Raw genomic sequence first — 17,141 nt, 5'->3', positions numbered from 1 at the left:
TTGTGTACGCCTACGCCATCGCCACCTAGTAATAATAATACAATATAATGTACGTAGGTTTAGACGCAGCAGTCTCGCTAGCTGCTGCCCGTGGCGTGGCGTGCGACCCGGCCGGCCGGCCATACCGCATTACCGCTGACTGCTGCCGTGCCTCGCTAGCTGCTGCCCGTGGCGTGGCGTGCGACCCGGCCGGCCGGCCATACCGCATTACCGCTGACTACTGCCGTGCTGCGGCCTGCAGGTGGTGGTGCGCGCGACGCCGGCGCGGGCTCAGCTCGAGATGACACACACGCACCTCTCTCCATCTTGCTTGCCTGTGGACTCATCATACTGGACTGGATAGACACATGAGGAGAGTGACACAAAGCCAGCCGATTTTAATGAGCCTCGGACCTATCTCGGGCCGTCCATGCGCCCAGTCCATGCGCCGCTCCTCTCTGCGACTGGGCCACGCCCCACCCACCCTAGGTCTGGCGCTGACGTCGTGCTTGCATGCTGGTCTTGCATGCACTCGAGTGCTCCTCACCCATGCACGCCTTGCCTTGTCACCACCGCAGGCTAGCTAGCTACAGCCGCCCATCGCCGGCCGGCCGGAGAAAGCCTATCCACCTACCCTATACCCTACCCCGGCGTCTCGTCTCGACACCGCTGCTGCCTCGTCTCTCGTGCGTGAGGTGAGGTGAGGAGGTTGCCAACCCCATCCCAGCACACTGGCTACACCCGTGCCGTGACGCTCTACCCACGCACCGTGTCAGCCCACGGTACAATACTGGTGACCCCGAAACTTGTCCCGATGGCCGAAATAGCACTTCCTATATATAATTCTTTACCTCCGGACCATTTCGGAACTCCTCGTGACGTCCGGGATCTCATCCGGGACTCCGAACAACATTCGGGTTACTGCATATACATATCCCTACAACCCTAGTGTCACCGAACCTTAAGTGTGTAGACCCTACGGGTTCGGTAGACATGTAGACATGACCGAGATCACTCTCCGGTCAATAACCAACAGCGGGATCTGGATACCCATGTTGGCTCCCACATGCTCCTCGATGATCTCATCGGATGAACCACGATGTCGAGGATTCAAGCAACCCCGTATACAATTCCCTTTGTCAATCGACATGTTACTTGCCCGAGATCCGATCGTCGGTATCCCAATACCTCGTTCAATCTCGTTACCGGCAAGTCACTTTACTCGTACCGTAATGCATGATCCCGTGACCAGACACTTGGTCACTTTGAGCTCATTATGATGATGCATTACCGAGTGGGCCCAGTGATACCTCTCCGTCATACGGAGTGACAAATCCCAGTCTTGATCCGTGTCAACCCAACAGACACTTTCGGAGATACCCGTAGTATACCTTTATAGTCACCCAGTTACGTTGTGACGTTTGGTACACCCAAAGCACTCCTACGGTATCCGGGAGTTACACGATCTCATGGTCTAAGGAAAGGATACTTGACATTGGAAAAACCTAGCAAATGAACTATACGATCTTGTGCTATGTTTAGGATTGGGTCTTGTCCATCACATCATTCTCCTAATGATGTGATCTCGTTATCAATGACATCCAACGTCCATAGTCAGGAAACCATGACTATCTGTTGATCAACGAGCTAGTCAACTAGGGGCTTACTAGGGACATGTTGGTGTCTCTTATTCACACATGTATTACGATTTTCGGATAACACAATTATAGCATGAATAAAGACAATTATCATGAACAAGGAAATATAATAATAATGCTTTTATTATTGCCTCTAGGGCATATTTCCAACAGTCTCCCACTTGCACTAGAGTCAATAATCTAGTTACATTGTGATGAATCGAACACCCATGGAATTCTGGTGTTGATCATGTTTTGCTCTAGGGAGAGGTTTAGTCAACGGATCTGCTACATTCAGGTCCGTATGTACTTTACAAATATCTATGTCTCCATCTTGAACATTTTCACGAATGGAGTTGAAGCGACGCTTGATGTGCCTGGTCTTCTTGTGAAACCTGGGCTCCTTGGCAAGTGCAATAGCTCCAGTGTTGTCACAGAAGAGTTTGATTGGCCCCGACGCATTGGGTATGACTCCTAGGTCGGTGATGAACTCCTTCACCCAAATTGCTTCATGTGCTGCCTCCGAGGCTGCCATGTACTCCGCTTCACATGTAGATCCCGCCACGACGCTCTGCTTGCAACTGCACCAGCTTACTGCCCCACCATTCAAAATATACACGTATCCGGTTTGTGACTTAGAGTCATCCAGATATGTGTCGAAGCTTGCGTCGACGTAACCCTTTACGACGAGCTCTTCGTCACCTCCATAAACGAGAAACATTTCCTTAGTCCTTTTTAGGTACTTTAGGATATTCTTGACTGCTATCCAGTGTTCCTTGCCGGGATTACTTTGGTACCTTCCTACCAAACTTACGGCAAGGTTTACATCAGGTCTGGTACACAGCATGGCATACATAATAGAACCTATGGCTGAGGCATAGGGGATGACACTCATCTCTTCTATATCTTCTGCCGTGGTCGGACATTGAGCTGAGCTCAATTTCACACCTTGTAACACAGGTAAGAACCCCTTCTTAGACTAATCCATATTAAACTTCTTCAATATCTTATCAAGGTATGTGCTTTGTGAAAGACCTATGAGGCGTCTTGATCTATCTCTATAGATCTTGATGCCTAATATATAAGCAGCTTCTCCAAGGTCCTTCATTGAAAAACTCTTATTCAAGTAGGCCTTAATGCTGTCCAAGAGTTCTATATCATTTCCCATCAAAAGTATGTCATCTACATATAATATGAGAAATGCTACAGAACACCCACTCACTTTCTTGTAAACGCAGGCTTCTCCATAAGTCTGCGTAAACCCAAATGCTTTGATCATCTCATCAAAGCGAATGTTCCAACTCCGAGATGCTTGCACCAGCCCATAAATCGAGCGTTGGAGCTTGCACACCTTGTTAGCATTCTTAGGATCGAAAAAACCTTCCGGCTGCATCATATACAGTTCTTCCTTAAGGAAACCATTAAGGAATGCCGTTTTGACGTCCATTTGCCATATTTCATAATCATAGAATGCGGCAATCGCTAACATGATTCGGACGGACTTAGCTTCGCTACCGGTGAGAAAGTCTCATCGTAGTCAACCCCTTGAACTTGTCGATAACCCTTAGCGACAAGCCGAGCTTTATAGATGGTCACATTACCATCCACGTCTGTCTTCTTCTTAAAGATCCATTTATTTTCTATGGCTCGCCGATCATCGGGCAAGTCAGTCAAAGTCCATACTTCATTTTCATACATGGATCCTATCTCGGATTTCATGGCTTCCAGCCATTTGTCGGAATCCGGGCCCGCCATCGCTTCTTCATAGTTCGAAGGTTCACCGTTGTCTAACAACATGATTTCCAAGACAGGGTTGCCGTACCACTCTGGTGCGGAACGTGTCCTTGTGGACCTTCGAATTTCAGTAGGAGCTTGATCAGAAGTATCTTGATCATCATCATTTACTTCCTCTCTAGTCGGTGCAGGCACCTCAGGAACGTTTTCTTGAGTTGCGCCATTTTCCGGTTCAAGAGGTAATACTTCATCAAGTTCTACTTTCCTCCCACTTACTTCTTTCGAGATAAACTCCTTCTCTAGAAAGGATCCATTCTTGGCAACAAAGATCTTGCCTTCGGATCTAAGGTAGAAGGTATACCCAATAGTTTCTTTAGGGTATCCTATGAAGACGCATTTTTCCGACTTGGGTTCGAGCTTTTCAGGTTGAAGTTTCTTGACATAAGCATCGCATCCCCAAACTTTTAGAAACGACAGCTTAGGCTTCTTCCCAAACCATAATTCATACGGTGTCGTCTCAACGGATTTCGACGGAGCCCTATTTAAAGTGAATGCGGCAGTCTCTAAAGCATATCCCCAAAAAGATAGTGGTAAATCGGTAAGAGACATCATAGATCGCACCATATCTAATAGAGTGCGATTACGACATTCGGACACACCATTACGCTGAGGTGTTCCAGGCGGCGTGAGCTGTGAAACTATTCCATATTTTCTTAAGTGTGTGCCAAACTCATGACTCAAGTATTCTCCTCCACGATCTGATCGTAGGAACTTGATTTTCCTGTCACGTTGATTCTCAACCTCACTCTGAAATTCCTTGAACTTTTCAAAGGTCTCAGACTTGTGTTTCATTAAATAGATATACCCATATCTACTCAAGTGATCAGTGAGTGTGAGAACATAACGATAGCCACCGCGAGCCTCAACACTCATTGGACCGCACACATCAGTATGTATGATTTCCAATAAGTTGGTTGCTCGCTCCATTGTTCCTGAGAATGGAGTCTTGGTCATTTTACCCATGAGGCATGGTTCGCACGTGTCAAATGATTCGTAATCAAGAGACTCTAAAAGTCCATCAGCATGGAGCTTCTTCATGCGTTTGACACCTATGTGACCAAGGCGGCAGTGCCACAAGTATGTGGGACTATCATTACCAATCTTACATCTTTTGGTACTCACACTATGAACATGTGTAGCATTACGCTCGAGATTCATTAAGAATAAACCATTCACCATCGGAGCATGACCATAAAACATATCTCTCATATAAATAGAACAACCATTATTCTCGGATTTAAATGAGTAGCCATCTCGTATTAAACGAGATCCTGATACAATGTTCATGCTCAAACTTGGCACTAAATAACAATTATTGAGGTTCAAAACTAATCCCGTAGGTAAATGTAGAGGTAGCGTGCCGACGGCGATCACATCGACCTTGGAACCATTCCCGACGCGCATCGTCACCTCGTCCTTCGCCAGTCTCCGCTTATTCCGCAGCTCCTGCTTTGAGTTACAAATGTGAGCAACTGCACCGGTATCAAATACCCAGGAGCTACTACGAGTACTGGTAAGGTACACATCAATTACATGTATATCACATATACCTTTCGTTTTGCCGGCCTTCTTGTCCGCTAAGTATTTGGGGCAGTTCCGCTTCCAGTGACCACTTTCCTTGCAATAAAAGCACTCAGTCTCAGGCTTGGGTCCATTCTTTGGCTTCTTCCCGACAGCTTGCTTGCCGGGCGCGGAAACTCCCTTGCCGTATTTCTTGAAGGTTTTCTTACCCTTGCCCTTCTTGAACTTAGTGGTTTTATTCACCATCAACACTTGATGTTCCTTTTTGACTTCTACCTTTGCTGATTTCAGCATTGCAAATACTTCAGGAATGGTCTTTTCCATCCCCTGCATATTGAAGTTCATCACAAAGCTCTTGTAGCTCGGTGGAAGCGACTGAAGGATTCTGTCAATGACCGCGTCATCCGGGAGATTAACTCCCAGCTGAGTCAAGCGGTTATGCAACCCAGACATAGTGAGTATGTGCTCACTGACAGAACTGTTTTCCTCCATCTTACAGCTGAAGAACTTGTCGGAGACTTGATATCTCTCGACCCGGGCATGAGCTTGGAAAACCATTTTCAGCTCTTCGAACATTTCATATGCTCCGTGTCTCTCAAAACGCTTTTGGAGCCCCGGCTCTAAGCTGTAAAGCATGCCGCACTGAACGAGGGAGTAGTCATCGGTACGTGTCTGCCAAGCGTTCATAACGTCTTGTTCTTCAGGGAGAACATGTGCGTCACCTAGCGGTGCTTGTAGGACATAATCTTTCTTGGCAGCTATGAGGATGATCCTCAGGTTCCGGACCCAGTCCGTGTAGTTGCTGCCATCGTCTTTCAGCTTGGTTTTCTCTAGGAACGCGTTGAAGTTGAGGACTACGTTGGCCATTTGATCTACAAGACATATTGTAAATATTTTAGACTAAGTTCATCATAATTAAGTTCATCTAATCAAATTATTCAATGAACTCCCACTTAGATAGACATCCCTCATGTAATCTAAGTATAACATGATCCGAGTTAACTAGGCCGTGTCCGATCATCACGTGAGACGGACTAGTCAAACATCGATGAACATCTTTATGTTGATCGTATCTTCTATACGACTCATGCTCGACCTTTCGGTCTTCTGTGTTCCGAGGCCATGTCTGTACATGCTAGGCTCGTCAAGTCAATCTAAGTGTTTGCATGTGTAAATCTGTCTTACACCCGTTGTATGTGAACGTTGAAATCTATCACACCCGATCATCATGTGGTGCTTCGAAACAACGAACTGTCGCAACGGTGCACAGTTAGGGGGAACACTTTCTTGAAATTATTATGAGGGATCATCTTATTTACTACCATCGTTCTAAGTAAACAAGATGCAAAAACATGATAAACATCACATGCAATCAAATAATAAAAGTGACATGATATGGCCAATATCACATAGCTCCTTTGATTGGGGCTCCATGATCATCTTGTCACCGGCATGACACCATGATCTCCATCATTGTGTCTCCATGAAGTTGCTTGCCAACTATTACTTCTACTACTATGGCTAACGTGTTTAGCAATATAGTAAAGTAATTTACATGGCGTTTCTCAATGACACGCAGGTCATACAAAAAATAAAGACAACTCCTATGGCTCCTGCCGGTTGTCATACTCATCGACATGCAAGTCGTGATTCCTATTACAATAGCATGAACATCTCATACATCACATATATATCATTCATCATTCATCACAACTTTGGCCATATCATATCACAAAGCATTTGCTGCAAAAACAAGTTAGACGTCCTCTAATTGTTGTTGCAAGTTTTACGTGGCTTTGAATAGGGTTCTAGCAAGAACGTTTTCTTACCTACGTGAAAGCCACAACGTGATTTGTCAACTTCTATTTACCCTTCATAAGGACCCTTTTCATCGGATCCGCTCCAACTAAAGTGGGAGAGACAGACACCCGCCAGCCACCTTATGCAACTTGTGCATGTTAGTCGGTGGAACCGGTCTCACGTAAGCGTACGTGTAAGGTTGGTCCGGGCCGCTTCATCCCACAATACCGTTGAAGCAAGATAAGACTAGTAGCGGCAAGAAAGTTGACAACATCAACGCCCACAACAAATTGTGTTCTACTCGTGCAAGAGAACTACGCATAGACCTAGCTCATGATGCCACTGTTGGGGAACGTTGCAGAAAACAAAAATTTCCTATGGTTTCACCAAGATCCATCTATGAGTTCATCTAGCAACGAGTGATCGGATGCATCTACATACCTTTGTAGATCGCGAGCGGAAGCGTTCAAAGAACGGGGATGAGGTAGTTGAACACGACGTGATCCAAATTACCGGAGATCCTAGCACCGAACGGACGGCACCTCCGCGTTCAACACACGTACGGTCAGCGTAACGTCTCCTTCTTCTTGATTCAGCAAGAGGGAAGGAGAGGTTGATGAAGATGGCTCCAGCAGCAGCACGACGGCGTGGTGGTGATGGAGCTGCAGTACTCCGTCAGGGCTTCGCCAAGCGCTATGGAGGAGGAGGAGGTGTTGGAGAGGAAGAAGGAGGCAACCAAAGGCGTGGGGTAAAAAGCCCTCCTTCCCCACTATATATAGGGAGCCTAGGGGGGCGCCGGCCCTAGGAGATCCAATCTCCTAGGGGGGCGGCGGCCAAGGAAGGAATCCCTCCCCCCCAAGGCACCTAGGGGGTGCCTTCCCCTTTGGGACTCTTCCCTTCTTGAACCCTAGGCGCATGGGCCTCTTGGGGCTGGTGCCCTTGGCCCATGTAGGCCAAAGCGCACCCCCTACATCCCATGTGGCCCCCCGGGGCATGTGGCCCCACCCGGTGGACCCCCGGGACCCTTCCGGTGGTCCCGGTACAATACCGGTGACCCCGAAACTTGTCCCGATGGCCGAAATAGCACTTCCTATATATAATTCTTTACCTCCGGACCATTCTGGAACTCCTCGTGACGTCCGGGATCTCGTCCGGGACTCCGAACAACATTCGGGTTACTGCATATACATATCCCTACGACCCTAGCGTCACCGAACCTTAAGTGTGTAGACCCTACGGGTTCGGGAGACATGTAGACATGACCGAGATCACTCTCCGGTCAATAACCAACAGCAGGATCTGGATACCCATGTTGGCTCCCACATGCTCCTCAATGTTCTCATCGGATGAACCACGATGTCGAGGATTCAAGCAACCCCGTATACAATTCCCTTTGTCAATCGGCATGTTACTTGCCCGAGATCCGATCGTCGGTATCCCAATACCTCGTTCAATCTCGTTACCGGCAAGTCACTTTACTCGTACCATAATGCATGATCCCGTGACCAGACACTTGGTCACTTTGAGCTCATTATGATGATGCATTACCGAGTGGGCCCAGTGATACCTCTCCGTCATACGGAGTGACAAATCCCAGTCTTGATCCGTGTCAACCCAACAGACACTTTCGGAGATACCCGTAGTATACCTTTATAGTCACCCAGTTACGTTGTGACGTTTGGTACACCCAAAGCACTCCTACGGTATCGGGAGTTACACGATCTCATGGTCTAAGGAAAGGATACTTGACATTGGAAAAACCTAGCAAACGAACTATACGATCTTGTGCTATGTTTAGGATTGGGTCTTGTCCATCACATCATTCTCCTAATGATGTGATCTCGTTATCAATGACATCCAACGTCCATAGTCAGGAAACCATGACTATCTGTTGATCAACGAGCTAGTCAACTAGAGGCTTACTAGGGACATGTTGGTGTCTATTATTCAAACATGTATTACGATTTCCGGATAACACAATTATAGCATGAATAAATACAATTATCATGAACAAGGAAATATAATAATAATGCTTTTATTATTGCCTCTAGGGCATATTTCCAACAGTACATGGTCGAGCTATGCCGGATGCATTCGGAGCTCGTCGCCGAGGAGCGTCGGTGGCTCAACCTGCACAAGAAGGGGCTACCGACAAGGACGAGGTCAGACCGTCCTATGGGGAGGATGGACCGAAAGTGATCGATCTTTTGTACATCGACTCCCACCCCGACCACGGCGGTGTGACCGTGTGAATTGGAAGATATCCTGGCGTAAAAAGACTACAACTAGTTTTCTTAGTTTTTTCGTTCGAATCGACTAGTTTTAAATCTGTGTTATGTAATGTAGTTTGAACCGAATTGTGTTATCTATATTTATATTCTTTTCTGAGCGAACTCTATGTTCATATCGTGGTATGCAATGTAGTGTGAACCTAATTGTGCTATCTATGTTTATATTCGTGTTATGCAAAGTTGTTTGAATCAGATTGGGCTAGCGATGTTTAATTTGTGTGATTTTGTAGGGAGTTAAATTCAAGAGCCCAACACCATCCACAACATTTGGGCCATACCTAAGGTCACCGGCCTAGACATCCACTTGTGTCCCCATCCATCCTATATATTGAGAATTTGGAACTCTCAAAATGTGCATGTCTTCCGCAATGATTTGCATGCTTCAAATGTAACGATCCGAAACATTATTCGAGACATCTCCTTGTGGACCTTCAGATGTAATGCTCCCTCAGATCCAAAACATTATTCGAGACAACTTGCCTTTTAGACACTTTGAGTAATGATTCAGGTGGCGGCCCTCTCCCCTCGGCGATTGTTGAAAAAACACGCATGAAAAAATTGCATTAGCTATGACACAACTTATAAAAGCAATTCTCTATTGTGTTAAAAAAGAAGCAATTCTCTATTTAGTATCTCCCCTATATCATCAACTATCATACATCACAGAATTAAGAGAGACTTTTTTTTGAAGTTGAATTAAGAGACATTTTGATATAATCATCAAAATTTGTCCACGAAATTTGGAGCCATCTTGCCTCGACGCTGGCCCAACTTCTTGTCCCGCTGACGCGTGGGGCCTCCCAGCCAACAAAAAGTTTGCAGCAACCATTTCCGTTCGCCGTGGGACCCACTCGTCAGTAATCCCCAAACCACGACCACGAGGCTCCTCCGCCCCTCCAGGCCGCCGGCGAGCCGCGCCGCCGCGCGGCACGTAGCATCCCCGTCGCGCCTCCTGCGGAGCCACGGCGGTCGCCGACCTCAAGTGAGGGGATGGAGGGACGAGAGGCACCTGGCTAGGCCAACTGCAATCGAGCACCCCAGCTAGGGGCTGGCCGGCGGCGACGTGCGCCGCCGCGATGCCCTGCGAGCTCTTCAAAATCTTCGGTAATTTGATTCTAAACCCGCCCCGTTTCCCGAAATCACGCTAAACTTACCGATTTCGCGGGAGGCGCCTCGCGGACAGACAGACCTCTTAATCTGAATTTTACTGATTGCAACTGTAATCTGGTCTGATCCAAGTCTTTAATTGCGGCATCCACCACGCAGCAGCACGACACACCGCACAGCTTCAGTCTTCCTGCATATAGCATTGTCGGTTTGATGGGATGGTGCCATGGAGTTACCTACTATAGCAAAATGCTAGCCAGAAGTTCTTTTTTTCTTTTGAACTGTTTGCTAGCCAGAAGTTCAGAACCATGCCATGATGATCATGCTTGTTAGTTTATTTAATTTCTGTTTCTTTAGTAACCCACTTTACTGAGACTAGCTAGAGGTACTGAGTAGCAGTAGCAGGTAATTCAACTTGAATCATGTTCTTGCTTATCTAAGAAGCGCAGGAGGGGTTGGTAGGTCTGATTAAACATACCACTTTGCTGTACTGATGTAAAGCAATGCCCGTTATGTCCACTGGATGGCCTTTGCCACAACACGTTGCCGCGGCGATCGCCGGACGTGAGCAGAGGATACAAGCTGCTGTGGAGAGCAGCCACACCAAGGAAGAAGAGGCAAGCAGGATATGTAGAAAGTTTCTTCAGTTCAGTTCGATGATTTTCCTTGGCAGCTGCTGAGCCGATCTCATCGTCACCAAGCCGAACCACAAGTCCAGCGCGTTAGCCTACGGTCCATGTCCGCTGAGCCCAGTGTACCTCTACTCATGGATATGACAGCTTTGTTCCATATGCATGGTTGGGTGCACGCCATATATGTAGAGGATCTTTTAGCCATTCTTATCGCCTTGTCCAAAATATGCAATGCCAGAACTGAACATTGAGTCTGCTTCTCAACCCATCCATGAACATATTTGTTGTGACAAGTGAGTTAGGCTACAGTCTCGCAGAGAGATGGAACAATATAGATCCCCAGTCCTTGATCAGGTTCTTATTCCGATCATCACCACACACATGAGCAACCGAAGTTTTCTTCCCAACTGCGACACCACCTATGAGCGGAAGAACGTCCAATACATGATCACTTGGAGGATCATTCTGCTCCAGCAAGAAGCTCAAGAGCCTTTTCTTTTCAGCGTGTTGGCTGAACGTAAAGTTGTCAGGTGTAAAGATAAGCTCGAGGTAACAAGCAGACGGTGTCCTCTGAGCATCTTGAGCTGCATCATCATCCCGGAGTTGCTCATGTATTGACTGTCCGCCTCCTTGACCATGGTGCCAACTCTTATCAGGATTCAGGAGATGCTGCAACCTCTTCACCACCTTCTCCTCTGATTGTGCATGGCTGGAGGAGTGGTACTTGCTCGCCAGGAAGGAGATGAATAGGCACACAAGTTAACTTGCAACTGCAGATATGCTAACCTCCATGGCCGGATTGATGAGGCAAGCTGCTGGTAGGTTTGTGGACAAATTTAACTAGGCTGGTCTCTGCCAAGTCTTGAAGAGACTATTGTTAAAATTGAAAATGCTCCAGGGATAACTAAACATTGACTGCAAAGAGTGAGTGGGTGGGTCAGTGGGAGGCACAGATTTTTTTTAAATGCCCAAACACATGACAAGAACAAGCCAAGTTTCCATGTAGCATACAAAAAGTTGGCCGACCAGTATTTGTAATATTCACGGTAGGTCCAAATTGATCATTGTCCCACTGCAAAATGTATATTTAATCATCTTTGCATTTGTCTTTCTTTGGACTCCCTGCGTTTTACATACGAGGGGATGACATCCCATATATGTGCAGTCTACTATTGCAATGTTTGACCATGGAAATTGTTTGGGTTTTTCCAGATGAACTTCAGTAGAGAGAAGCAGCGGACAGCTCATTGACAAAGAAATGACATGCACACTTTTATCTTGGTCAGTGTTGAGAATCACAATTCTATACTTTTATCTTTCAGAGCACATTTATACTTTGTTTCTACATTTGTTCCTTTGGTTTTGTCAGAACCCAATCAATCTGTCCGTGGCATATTTTTTTACTAGTTCAGTCTTTAATCGGAAGTTGTCGCACTGTTTGCATTCTTAGAGTCCAGGCTTGACCTGATGTTGATCTCCAGAATGGCAATACAAATGTAAAAGCAAGTAGTGTGACCCAACTTGGTTTTGTTTCTTATTAAAATACCAAAAGTAGTCTTCCTACAAGAAATTGTTTGGTAGCCCCTGTATATCTGCTCCGTATACTGAGTATGGTCAGAACAATTACCAAAGCATGAGACAGTCTGAAATTTACGGAAACCTTTCATTATTGTGGCCAAAAATAGAACAGGAAGGCCTCAAGGAGGACCGTGCGTCCCAAAATGAATTCTCTGCCAAAGAGGCATCTTGAATGGACTCTCATAAAACAAAGTGTCTTTTGTGATTATTTTCAGAGTATATGGACAATTCCAGAAAACAGAATACACTTGCGCCACTACATGTACATGCCGCTAAATAAATGTAGAGTTCCCCAGGATGTCAAAAAAAAGTTGAGCTCCAGGGTCCCATTTAATGGTGGCACTCGTGCTCTGTCTCACTTAATGCCCAAGCATGCGATCGAATAGGGCACACCACTAACGGGTGGCTTCGTGTGGTTGTCGATCACACATTTATCACCATAGAAGTTTCGGAGACCATGCTGATAACGTATTTCAGAACCATTGAGAGTCTACCGAGAGTGGACTTTCTAATGATCCCATATTTGCCTCAAACTAATCAGTGGGTATTAATACAGAAGGTCAAGAGGTTTAGCTACTACTTTGGTATATGTATGTACAGAAACAGAAAGTCTTAAAAGCTACTGGAATGAAAGGCCACCATCATCAATTAGTAGTAAAACTGGAATCAAAGGTGTCATAATCACTATTGACGAAATGGGGATACATACGTGCACTGTTCTGTACGCTAGAGCCTTATACAGAAAATATATCTAGATACCATGATTCCTCTTGACTTCTATTCTTGATAACAGGACATGGCAAACAGGGAGCTGAGATAATGAGCTGGGCGCTGTAGAACAGAAGATGTTGGTTTCATCATTAACCTTCCTATGCAGCCAGGGATACCAAATCATCAACCGTAACCTCCTTTGCAATACAGGTGATCATTATTACCAGTACTTATTATAGTAACTTTTGCTAGGAAAATCTGCTATAATATTTGATGATGAATCATTACAATTCTGATGTCCTATACTAGAGTAAAGTTCTATTTTGTTTTTTGAGAAAAAAAATCTGGTCTGAACATGAGAAATGTTTTGCAACGAGAAATGCTGGATGATAAGAGCTAGAGATGAATACTATATTTCGAAGACATGCGAAATGTTTTCAAACCATTGACTGATGAGTTCAAGGATGCGTGATCACACACAGTTAATTATTTAAGTGTCCAAACACGTGAGAAGGACAAGCCAACTTGTCCAAGCATTTTAATGAAAATACCGACTAGCATTTTTTAAATTCATGGTAGGTATGTCCAATTTAATTGTTTGTTCCATGTATATTTAATCATCTTCAGATTTGTCTTTCATTGGACTCCTACATTTTACATACTAGATGATACCCCGCGCGTTACGGCGGGAAATTGTAATAATTAATTTCCAAGGAAACAAATGCAAATTGTATTATATACATGTGATAGAAAATAATGTACTAATGTGGAAGTGTCATGTATGCCTTATAACAATCTTGGCCACATTTAGATATCACACATTAAAAGATATTCTGGATTGCTATAACAATAAAATAAGTATGTTACATTTGTCGATATTCTGTAAATGCATGAGTAGAATTTGGCGATCACCAAATGTTCTTTTTGAAGAACAATCAGGAACCTTCAAACCTGAAAAAAAGATACATCACATGAAGCCCTCATATGACAGAAAAAGGGAAACTTAGCATCCAAGACTTGTCCTGGCCCTCCAATTCAGTCTAAATGCTGCCAGAAATGTTAGATGTATACCATATGAAACAAAAAGAAAATGCTATCAGTAACTATTTGGGGGAAGAGGGATCACACTTGAAACCATATCCTCGTTAATCTGTCTATTTGTGTGCTCTTAATTTTATTTATTGTTACTCCTTATGTCTGCGATGATATAACACTTGAAACCGAAAATGGTAGTTTGAGCTTTGCTGACAAAACAATCTGGAAAGAATAGCTGATCAGAGAAAATAAATTGAAAAAATGCATCAAGATTAGATAATCAAATGAGTGGTCTTCTTTACCTGGTCCTTGATGTGTGAAGTAACCATCAGGAGCTCCTTGTCTGCAGAAAAAGTACAGAAAATCTAAGCAAGATAACATAGCCTACTAACTTTATCTGATGGAAAAGAGGAAGCAAACTGAAGGGTTGCTTTGAGCAGATTGCACATCGAAGATATGCGTGGTGTTGAACTAAAATGTAGCATGCGGAACGTCTATGCATTCTTCGGTGTGAAAAAGCTTGCGAATCATATTTCATCTCATTTTTAGCCTCTTTCTGAGTTTGCGCGAAAGAATTAAAATTCAATCCCTGCTTGAGTGGATGAATCCACGCATAAATCAGTAAGGAAAGTCACTATTTGTTGATTTAGATCTTCAGTACAAATGCCTATCAAAATAGATTAAACTCTTCCTTTTCAGAAAAAGGTAGGCTCAACCAATTCAAGCAAGATGCATTTGGTTACGATAAAAAAAAACACTATTGTAGCTTTAAATTATTGTCCAATAATACAACACTAAGCAATGCAAAGCAAAGGCATATAAACTATTAAGTTCCATTTTGGAGTGAAGGGCATATTATGAGATTGAAGGGCACATTAGTTAAACAGTTCAGTTTCCGAATTCTTAAGATTTGGGTTAGTCTGTTGCTCCTCTTAAAAGAGACTCCTCATGGTTTCTTCTCCCATAGGAAATTGCTTACTTTCTGATAAATAAAACATACATACATGAATAAAGTAGTTGGAAGGATACACCAGACATACTCATTGAATTGATCGCAATTCTACAACACTGAGAAACTGCATAAAACGTTACAACACTTGCCTTTGTGGGGAGTACTTCATAGTTTCACACTCATTAGCTTCGCATTAGACATGATTGAATGGAACGCTGGATGCAAGTCAAGATGGCATTATGCTAGTTCATTCTTTCTGAAACTCTTCTAATAATGTTGGCCTGAACATCACACAAGCCAGCTATCTGAGTTTTGCACTTCCGCAGAAGGGAAAACCATGGTACATCCGTCAGGCAACAACATCAGTACAACTATAATTACAAAGTAATGCATCTAAATAATATACTTCCAATCCCTTGGTGCTCCAGATTCATAAAAAAAATTGAAGGGTGGATGCGAGGCTAATTAAAGACTGAGTAGTGAGCCCCTACCTTGGTTACCGTCGGCTAAAGTTCTGAACAGGTCAACAACGTTGTGCTGTTTGTCAGGCACGGCTGTGGCAGCACCTTCAGGAGGCCAACGGCGCCGTGGAAGGTTGAGGACGGGCATGTTAGAGAGAGAGAGAGGAGGCTCCAGTCGGGCGCAGGTCGGAGGATCCACTTGCGCTGGAGGTTGTGTCACCGACAGGGGCCCGGGAGTCGTCGCGCATGGAGGTGGCCCAAGTTGGGCATGCCTAAGCTGCAAGGTATCGGCGGGGTCCCGATGCGTGCCCTGGTACTTTCATCGTGGATCCGGGTCCCTGCCCGGCGTCGCACCATTGAGGCTGAAAAGAAAGCAACTCCATGGTTCAATTTCAACAATAATTCTGGTGGAACTGACCAAAACCAATCTCTCTCCAATGGAGCTCCCTGTTGGGGAACGTTGCAGAAAACAAAATTTTCCTACGGTTTCACCAAGATCCATCTATGAGTTCATCTAGCAACGAGTGATCGGATGCATCTACATACCTTTGTAGATCGCGAGCGGAAGCGTTCAAAGAACGGGGATGAGGTAGTTGAACACGACGTGATCCAAATCACCGGAGATCCTAGCACCGAACGGACGGCACCTCCGCGTTCAACACACGTACGGTCAGCGTAACGTCTCCTTCTTCTTGATCCAGCAAGAGGGAAGGAGAGGTTGAGGAAGATGGCTCCAATAGCAGCACGACGACGTGGTGGTGATGGAGCTACAGTACTCCGTCAGGGCTTCGCCAAGCGCTATGGAGGAGGAGGAGGTGTTGGAGAGGAAGAAGGAGGCAACCAAAGGCGTGGGGTAAAAAGCCCTCCTTCCCCCACTATATATATAGGAGGGCCTAGGGGGGGCGCCGGCCCTAGGAGATCCAATCTCCTAGGGGGGCGGCGGCCAAGGGAGGTTTCCCTCCCCCCCAAGGCACCTAGGGGTGCCTTCCACTTATGGGACTCTTCCCCTTTGGAAATCCTAGGCGCATGGGCCCCTTGGGGCTGGTGCCCTTGGCCCATGTAGGCCAAGGCGCACCCCCAACAGCCCATGTGGCCCCCCGGGACAGGTGGCCCCACCCGGTGGACCCCCGGGACCCTTCCGGTGGTCCCGGTACAATACCGGTGACCCCGAAACTTGTCCCGATGCCCGAAATAGCACTTCCTATATATAATTCTTTACCTCCGGACCATTCTGGAACTCCTCGTGACGTCCGGGATCTCATCCGGGACTCCGAACAACATTCGGGTTACTGCATATACATATCCCTACAACCCTAGCGTTACCGAACCTTAAGTGTGTAGACCCTACGGGTTCGGGAGACATGTAGACATGACCGAGATCGCTCTCCGGTCAATAACCAACAGCGGGATCTGGATACCCATGTTGGCTCCCACATGCTCCTCGATGATCTCATCGGATGAACCACGATGTCGAGGATTCAAGCAACCCCGTATACAATTCCCTTTGTCAATCGGTATGTTACTTGCCCGAGATTCGATCGTCGGTATCCCAGTACCTCGTTCAATCTCGTTACCGGCAAGTCACTTTACTCGTACCGCAATGCATGATCCCATGACCAGACACTTGGTCACTTTGAGCTCAT

General features: G+C 45.6%; 1 long non-coding RNA gene across 1 annotated transcript; it reads left to right on the top strand.

Moving 5' to 3' along the window:
- The first annotated feature begins 9,876 nt into the window (after positions 1-9,876).
- On the top strand, positions 9,877-16,690 carry LOC147966764 (uncharacterized). The gene is made up of 3 exons (XR_015607858.1): positions 9,877-10,126; positions 11,974-12,042; positions 13,133-16,690. It is a non-coding gene; the product is annotated as an uncharacterized LOC147966764 (long non-coding RNA).
- Positions 16,691-17,141: the final 451 nt, after the last annotated feature.

Source organism: Triticum urartu, chromosome 6A, assembly GCF_056163025.1.
Source record: "Triticum urartu cultivar PI428250 chromosome 6A, HENAU_Tu73, whole genome shotgun sequence".
Lineage (NCBI taxonomy): Eukaryota > Viridiplantae > Streptophyta > Magnoliopsida > Poales > Poaceae > Triticum > Triticum urartu.
The sequence above is the reverse complement of the archived record's forward strand: the minus strand, read 5'-3'. Positions and strand labels throughout refer to the sequence as shown.